At 37.8% G+C, this 9061-nt stretch overlaps 1 non-coding gene across 1 annotated transcript; it reads right to left on the bottom strand.

The window, feature by feature from the left end:
• Positions 1-8101: 8101 nt before the first annotated feature.
• Positions 8102-8206, bottom strand: LOC119234949 (U6 spliceosomal RNA). Its single transcript, XR_005122722.1, has one exon. It is a non-coding gene; the product is annotated as a U6 spliceosomal RNA (small nuclear RNA).
• Positions 8207-9061: the final 855 nt, after the last annotated feature.

The raw sequence follows: 9061 nt of genomic DNA, 5'->3' as shown, positions 1-9061 counted from the left end.
AGTTTATCTTGAGATATTTGTCTTTAGAAGTTTCTGCCAAATAATTCTATGGTATTTTAAAATGGATTTTACCATTTCAATATATAAAGAAAAATCTGAAGCACTCCAGGATCTTGAAACTAAGAAAATGGTCTCCCTTAAGATGCAATATCTATAAATATCAACATTGTATAAATCAACATATTAAATAGAGAAAGATTAAGAAAAAGCGTTCTAAGAAGAGACTAAATGGGGCCTCCCCTGGTGGCGCAGGCAGTTGAGAGCCACGCTGTGAAGCTATCTGCAGCCTCTGCAGCTCCGGTTGGATCCCGGCCAGCCGGTGAGGGTCCCACATAGCGCGGTAGACCTCTCCTGTCTCACCCGCTGCTCCCCTTAGCAGTGTATTTCGTCTCTCTGCTTGTTCTGTTCCCCACTCTGTCTCTGGTGCATCCTCTCACCGTCCCGCGCATCTGGCCTGTACCTCGGTTCTTGTATAAATAAATAAATAAATCTTAAAAAAAAAAAAAGACTAAAAGAAGAATCAACATGTAGCCTCACAGAGGTACTCTGTGTATTGAAACTATAAAAATTAAAACAGGTAAAACAAAGAAAGAAAACCAGTAACATGAGAGTAAAAAAAAGAAAAGAAAAACAAAAAACACAAAACCTTGACTCTCTGAAAGAATTCCTCTTTTTCTGCTTAAGTAGCACATTAAAGGATATTAGTGCTGCTTTTCCCAATATTGAACTGACTTATATTAAAACAACTCTTTCAGATTTTATAAACCAGGCTCTTGAGTACAGTGTGCCCTGAAAGTTATCTGAAAGTCCAGTTCAATACTCTTGCCAGATCACTCTGTGATCAAATGACCAAAACTTTCACAGTGAGTCAAATTCATGTTCCACTCTTTCTCCCATGTCCCACAGTGAACTCCAGGTTCTCATTCATATGAACTTTTTTTTTTAAAGATTTATTTATTTATGCACACAAGAACTGGGGCACAGGCCGGAGGTGGGGGGTAGGGAGGTGAGAGGATTCATCAGAGACAGAGCGGGGAACAGAACAGGCAGATTGAATGAAATACACTGCTGAGGGGAGCAGTGGGTGAGCCAGGAGAGGTCTGCTGCGCCATGTGGGTGGCTCCCTGGCTGGGGATCGAACTAATGCTGCAGAGGCTGCAGACAGCCCCATAGGCTGCGTCTCAACCCCTTTGGTAGGCCCCAAATGAACTTTTGTCTTAGATGCCCTCCCATTTTGTCAGACATGAAGTATATGATTCTCATTTTGACACCAATCAATATCTCTCAGTTATAGTAATCAACATGTGATGGTTCTTCAGTAAGAGAGAAATAGAAATTGTTTTATTTTAGAGTAAAGTTATCCCAGTGCTAAAATAAGTTGCAGCTAAATTTTAAAATTTATAAGTTTGGGGAAATATTGAAAACATCATTGCAAAATATTATGACAGAATGTACTTATATTTAAGTTGAGACACAAGGAAAACAACAGGATTTTAAAATGATAGCAGCATATTGAGGCTGCTGTCATTATAGAAAGTATAACCTAAAACATGAGTTAAAAACTGAATACACAAATATTCACACCTAAAATCTACCACCTTATAAAATTTTAGGAAGTTCACAAATATAAGGTACCATTAACATTAGTGATGTTTCAAATGTTTATCCATTTCTTCTAATATGGTTTGTTGGCATACAATTGTTCATAATAACTTCTTATGATTTGCTGCTGTGGCATCAGTTGTAATGTTACTTCTTTCATTTCTTTTATTTATTTGAGCCATTTCTCTCTTTTTTTTAGTGTAGATGAAGGTTTTCCACTTTCATTTATCTTTTTAAGAAAGCAATTCTTTTTTTTTTTTTAATTTTTTTTTTTTAATAGAGGCATGTTTTATTTATTTATTTATTTGTTTTGTATGTTTGTTTGTTTTGTTTATACATGCACTGGGTACAGTCAGAAGCACGGGAGGGCGAGAGAATTCACCAGAGCCAGAGCGGGGAGCAGAGCAGGCAGAAGGACCGAAGTACACTGCTGAGGGGAGCAGTGGGCGGCAGGAGAGGTCTGCACGCCATGTGGGACCCTCCTCCGGTGGCCGGGGAGCAGCCAGGGATCGAACCGGCGCCGCAGAGGCTGCAGGCAGCTTAGCAACCCAGCGCTCAACCGCTGCGCCACCGGGGAGGCCCAAGAAAGCAATTCTTAATTTTTGTCTTTTCTACTGTTTTTCTTAGTCTGCATTTCACTTGTTTCTGTTGTGATCTTTATTTCCTTCCTTCTGATAATTTTGGACTTGGTTTGCTCTTTTTCTTGTTTTTTTTTTTTTTTTTTGTCTGTTTGTTTTTGAGGTGTAAAGCTCAGTCATATATTGGAGATGTTTCTTTTCTTCTTCTTAATTAGATGTTTATTGCCTTTGCAGCTTCCCATAGATTTTGGTATGCAATGTTTCCATTTTAGCTTGTTTCAAAATTTATTTTGATTTCCCTTTTGATTTCTTTTTTGACTCATTGTTCAAGATTGTGTGAATTTCTACATTTCTAAAAATTTTTCAGTATTCCTCTTATTACTGATTTCTAGGTCCATATCATTATGTTTGGAAAAGTTACTTAGCATGACAGTTCAATCTGACAGTGGCGAAGATTTGTTTTGTGACCTATCATATGATATATCCCGGAGATTGTTCCATGTGTGCTTGAAAGAATGTGTATTCTACTGCTGTTGGTTGGATCTTCTGTTAGGTCCACTTGGTCTGAAACACAGTCTTGTACTGCAACGACATGTGTATATCATTTCTTTTAAGGGTGTCCCATAAGTCCCAGTAAATGCTTTCTTCATTTTATTTTTGCTCCTATGATTGGATAATTTCAAGCTCAAGGTTTCATTCCTTTGTTTGCTCAAGTGCACTATAAGAACTTTATTGAATTTTTCAGTTTAGTCATTGTATTCTTCAGCTACATAATTTCTGGTTTTTTATTTTTTATTTTTTGGCTTGTTGAATTTCTCATTTTGTTGCTATGTTGTTTGCCTAATAATACAAAATTGTTATTTGTGTTCTTTTGTAGTTCTCCAAGTATCTATAGAACAATTATTTTGTATTCCTTGTAGGGAAATTCCTGGGTTTACATTTCTTTTCTACATTTCTTTTTTACATTTCTTACATTTTTTGTAAGAAATGGCTGGTGTGTATTCCTTTGGTGGAATCATGTTTTCATCATTCTTTATAATCCCTATAGCTTCCTATAGGTATATGTTCATCTGAAGAAACAGTCACCTCTTTAAGATCTCTTGAAAGGATTTTGGTAAGGAAAACTTTTGCCTGTCAGTGGGTGCATATTAAACTTTGTTGCAACCCCAGGATTAAATGTGCTGGTTGCAAAGAGTGGGTTATGTGGTGGTACATGGACCAGAGAGGGCAGCCCCTCCATCAGGACACTGGAGTACACAGCATTAACAACTACATGGGTTTTGGTGAAAACTTTAGGGGTCTGCAGAGACTGCAAGGACTGCCGGAGTCCTCAGTAGTGTCTCCAAGGAACAGGGCAGGTTACAGTGATGGTTGGAGTCAGTGTGGTATGCACATTTGATGGGTGAGAGGGGAAGTTTCTGGCACCTATGTAATCGCAGAGGCAAATAGCAGATACATATCTAGTGATGGGGGTTAGGACTGGGCCCACCTGTGAATTCATGGACAGTTGTGGAGCCTTTGGCTGGTGGCAAAGTCTCCCCTTAGGTATGCACACCTCCGTGGAGGTCAGTGACGGACATTGGACTGGTGGTGTACAAGTGCTCAACTTGAGCAGTTTCTTCTAATCATGTGGTGAGGGTCAGACATAAGGGTGTAGTATGGCAAGTTGCAATTGTGCCAGTACAGAGATCTTGTCTGGCTGCTAATGTGGCAGAAACAAGGCGGGAAGGTGTGGACAGGGACTCAGGTGGCTGGTGTGCATGAGCACGGACACCTATAGAGAGAAGGTTAGTGAAATCCGCAAGGAGTCTGTGGTGGTCGTGCTAGTTTCTATAGTGGCAAAGCTGCTATGTTTTCAGAGTAGATGTTCCACTAGGAACCTCTAGCTCTTACTGTGTGGCTGTTATTGGTAGTTCCTGCTTCTCTTTTTTGTACCTAGCTGTCTCTATATGTCTTTACTTAGCCAATATGAGCAGGGCAAAGCCAAAATGGGCCTTTCATGTGGTGTTTTGGAAGGCTGGGAAGCTCAGTGTTTACCTCGCTCTACTGTTCCTGGCAAGGGAACTCTTCAGCTGGAGATTCCTCCTAAACTCTTCAGCTGGAAATGCTGGCTGGGGGAAGGGATGATGTAGGCAGGAGGAAACTGTTTTCCTTTTCTTTACATGCGGTTATACTCAGGTTATTTGTTATACGGACTTGCTGAAGTTTCTCTCAGAACAGTTTTATTTGTGGATAGTTGTGTTATTGCTGATCTTTGCGAGGAGACTGAGATTGGAGTCTCTTACTTAGGCTATTATTTTTATCCCTTTAACATCAGTGATGAAATCATCACATCATTCAGCCTCTGTACAATTGTGAGAATGAGTTGAAATGGTAAATAGCATCTTCATATTATGCAAATAGTTTTGACCTTGAAGATTTCCCTGTGCTCACACTACAGGAACAGAGCCATAAACAAGCCCTGCTCTGCCCTCACAGAGCAGTCAAGCCAAGATCTCTGAGAAGCTGACATCCCAAACAGTCTCTTCTCTAGGAGAACCTGGAGACATGATGGTTTCGTAGACTGCACTCCAGTACTGAAATGTCCCAGGCCATATTACACATGAGCAAGCAAACTTAGCTCTGACAGCTAGTATTGGGCTAGCAATTGCTTAATCATCATCTTACTGTTTCCAGCTTTTCCTTTCCAGTGTCTAGCCAGGAGTAAATAATTTTTGCTCTACTTAACATATGTAGTAATTAAGAAGATAGACTGGGAATTGTACAGACAGCTTGATTATTTCCTATATTGTCATGCATTGCTAGACCATGGGGATATATTCTGAGAAATGCTTCAGCAAGTGTTTTCCTTGTTTTGCAGCTGTGCTAGAGTGTGTTCACGGAAAACCCAGCTGGAATAGCCTACTACACACCTAGGCTGTGTAACAACTTATTGCATGCAGTTTGCTGTTGTCCAAAACCATGGTTATGTGATATGTGACTATGTACATAACTTCCGGCAAACTACTTTCTTATAGAAACTCAATGTCCCCCCTTGCAAATGGTGAACAGTAATGACACCTTCCTTCTCAGGCTGCCTTGAAGGTTCACTGAGAAACAAATCAACAGCCAGTGCTAAGTGAGCATGGACCACATCTCAGCAGTATTACTTCGTGCAGCTCCAGGTTGTCAGACTGCCGGACAGTCATTCCTCCATCACAGCCTCTTGCTCTCTGACCTAATGTTTATCAGACAAACCAGTTTCTCAGTCAACGAGGACAACCCCTGTTTAGAGAACAGCAATCATATCCCCTGCAGACCTGACTCACTGAATCCAGACTCCATCCCTTCCAGATGTTGTGATCTTTGTGGAAGCACTTACTCCTCAGGGCCCCACTTGGAATAAGATGCTGTCAGGATGAAAAGGAAAATGTGTACAAGTGGAGCGAACACATAGTGGATGCCATGGGAAAGTCATTTCTTCCCCCCCCCCTTTTTTTTTCTTCTCAAAGGAGTCTATGATATGGACACAAAATCAGTGGCTTCAGTTTTCATATTTATTTCTAAACTGGGATTCACTATCATAATTTGTTAGACCTGAAATTGGACTTCTGAGATCCCTTAGTTCAACTTCCTCACTTTTATTTAAAATTATATAACATGCAGAATACATACTGGTGGTAAAACTTCAAATACTGTAGAATTCAAATACTGTAGAGCGCATAGAATGAGATGGACATCTTACTTTTCTTCCTGGAGTTACTTCCCATTAATAGCTTGATGTGTATCCCTTTAGACACTTTATATATATATATATTTATATATATATATATATATATATACACACACACACACATATATATACACATTTACATATACACGTAATTATATATACACAAGCATGTAACTTTATGTGAATACATTTATTTAATTGGAATGTATTACATACATTTCTGAAACTTTGTCACATTGTATTGAATTTCTGCATAATACCACACTGTTATTTCAAGAAATGATGATGTACCAGTCATTTCTTCCTGATGGCTTTTCACTTGCTTGCAAAGTTTAGTTATTATAAATAAATCACAACAATGGTCTGTGTGTAAATACATATATGTGTATACATACATAGGTATTATGTGCATATATGAGAATTATTTTTATGAAATAAATTTATAGATGTGCTCCCAAAAGATTGAACCTATGTAAGTTATCATAATTATGTGCTCACAGCATAATTATGTGTTCACAACTTTCTTCATCGGTTCTATAATTTTTGCCACTCTTTCAGGGTCAATTCCTCTAAATTTTGCAAATCTGATACAATCAAGATGTTATCTTATTGAAGTTTTAGTTTGCCTTTTTCTGTAATGATGAAGCTGAATTTTTTTTATGTTTTGGCTATTTGATTTACTTTTATGAACTGCTTTTTTGAATTACTAACCTGTTTGCTCTGTGCTTTTTAAAATGATTTGTCAGGCTTTTTAATTTCTATGATATTGATTTTCAGTTTGTTAGACACATTCCAAATATTATATCTTTACCTTAAAAATTTTGATCATGATGTCTTTTTCAGTTGTTATTTTTTCATATAAAATATTAAAATATTGTGAAATTAACTCTTTTTAGGGCTGCATTTTTGCCTTCTGGATTTTCTGTTTTCTAAATAGATTTTCTTTACCACAAGTTATAAAAATATAATCTATATTTTTCAGTAATTTTATGATTTTTTTATTTGGAACAAAAGATCATGTGAATTTTTTTCCCCCAGAATGAGTAGGTATTAATTCTGGATTTTTTTTTAAAGTAGTTATTTAGCTAATTAATTAGTATCACTTATCATGTAGTCTTTTCTGGTTCCACTGCTATAAATGCCACCTTTATACTTGCATCTTATGTTACAAAATCCTCGATCTCCAGAGAACATACATAATCTTCCTATGTATGCTTCTCATCTGGAAACGTTTTGTCGTCCAGGATTGGCAATGTCTGGACACATTCTGGTTGTGACCACTAGGGGTGTGCTACTGGCATCTAGTGGTAGAGGTGGGCATGCTGTTCAACATATTACAACTCACAGGACAGACCCCACAACAAAGAATTTCCTTGCTGAGCTTGAAAAATCTTGGCCTAGAGTCATCACAGAATGTCATCATAAGTCTGAAAAATACATCCTACGTAGAAAAGATATATAAACATATTTTTCAATCAGTATTATATAAGGAGGTGACTTATGCCATTTTGGTGAATTACTCAGTTCTACTGGGTGTCTCCCAAGTATACAAGTATGCTATTAATAAACTTCTTTTCAATTTTTTCTCTTGCCAAATAAGAGAATTAAATTACTAGCCTCTTGCATCTGCCGGTAAGTTCTTTAAAAGTTGTTTGCCTACGAACTTGCCATCATGGTTTGTTAGCTGTCTGTGTTCTAGGAAAGAAAAAAAAAAGTGACTTTTTTTCATTGTCTTTCCTATGAGAGGACTGAAATATTTTATTATCACCAACAAATGCTGGAGACTCAGGACAACACATGCATACATACTAGTTGTGTGCTCTTTTCAAAGTGCACTTTAATCAGGTCAGGGAGGGTCAAATTTCTCAAACCTGACTTTCCTGCTCATATTTGAGAAAGTCGTTCTGACAATCATTTGATTGATGATGTGTTGATTTCACTTCACAACCTAATGAAACTGAAACATAAGTTTTAGGAGTCTAGCTTTACAATTTGATGAATGTTTGGATCACACTCCACCCACCACCACAGACCTAGTACCATTCACTACCTTCCAATTGACCCCTTCATGTGTTCTTCCTGCCTCTTCCTCTGCCCTCTGGTGGCAGCCATTTTGTTGTCAGAGTACAGAGTTATTTTTGAGTTCTGTTAATTCATGTGCTTTGTCTCTTTATAATTCATATATGAGTGAAATCATCTGGTAATTTTCAAAAGTACAGAATGCTTCAAAAATGGATGTGTCATCCCTGTACAAGGGTCAAGTTCGTCATCACTGTATTATCCTGATTTTAGTAGCTGTCCTGCTGACATGAACAGAGAAATTTATAATTTTGTCAGGTGAACCAAAAGATTCCAAGAAGCAGCCAAATGCCATTGTGTAGCACCCACAGATTCTGCTGAGGGAGAGAAGCCCTAATTCCGTGGGGCACATTGTACCAGCTGGGCTTCCCCCACAGAGAGGAAGTTAACCCAGACAGTGAAACAATTCTGGTGCTTTTAAGGTTGAAGATATCTCTGTATTCACCAGCACCAGAAAAGTAATAAAATGATGACTCATAATAACTATGACCTCACTGAGATTTTAAAATGTAAAAGGACAAATCACAGGGATCGAAGAGATAGTTACTTATTTATGTTACTTATGTTACTTATTTCTATGATTGCTAATGATGCTTTATGTGGATTCAGTTTCTTTAATTTTGAAGTGAATTTAAATATTAATTATTATAAACTGGGCTGCATTGAAGACAAATATAGCAAAGCCTAGAGAATATGATCATGTAATGCCAAATGGGAAACATTGTTAACCACCAAATGCCATGCAAGGAGACATTTTGCAAATCCTCTGAGAAGCTGAATTTTCTGTAGTTTATTGAGTCATAATTTATTAGCATCCAGGGCCTCTTGATCCCAGAGATAAAAGAGGTATGAGAACAGCAGTGAAGAACTTAAGCTCCACACATTGCTTCAATGAGAGCAAAATAATTTTCATAAATACACTTGGCAGATAGGAAAAAAATGTTATCTTGTAATCTTTAAATCCTGGCCTTCCCATTTTCCACCTTTGGAGAGTCCATATGTTTATTGTCAAAATGGTCTCCTGGGGAATGTGCCAAGAAGGAAAGAAAATTGGAAATGAATTGACAAAAATTGCATACTGTTTGCAAAT

Source organism: Talpa occidentalis, unplaced genomic scaffold, assembly GCF_014898055.3.
Source record: "Talpa occidentalis isolate TD23 unplaced genomic scaffold, MPIMG_talOcc4v2.1 talOcc4.8, whole genome shotgun sequence".
Taxonomy (NCBI): Eukaryota; Metazoa; Chordata; class Mammalia; order Eulipotyphla; family Talpidae; genus Talpa; species Talpa occidentalis.
This window is presented reverse-complemented; position numbering and strand designations above follow the sequence as displayed.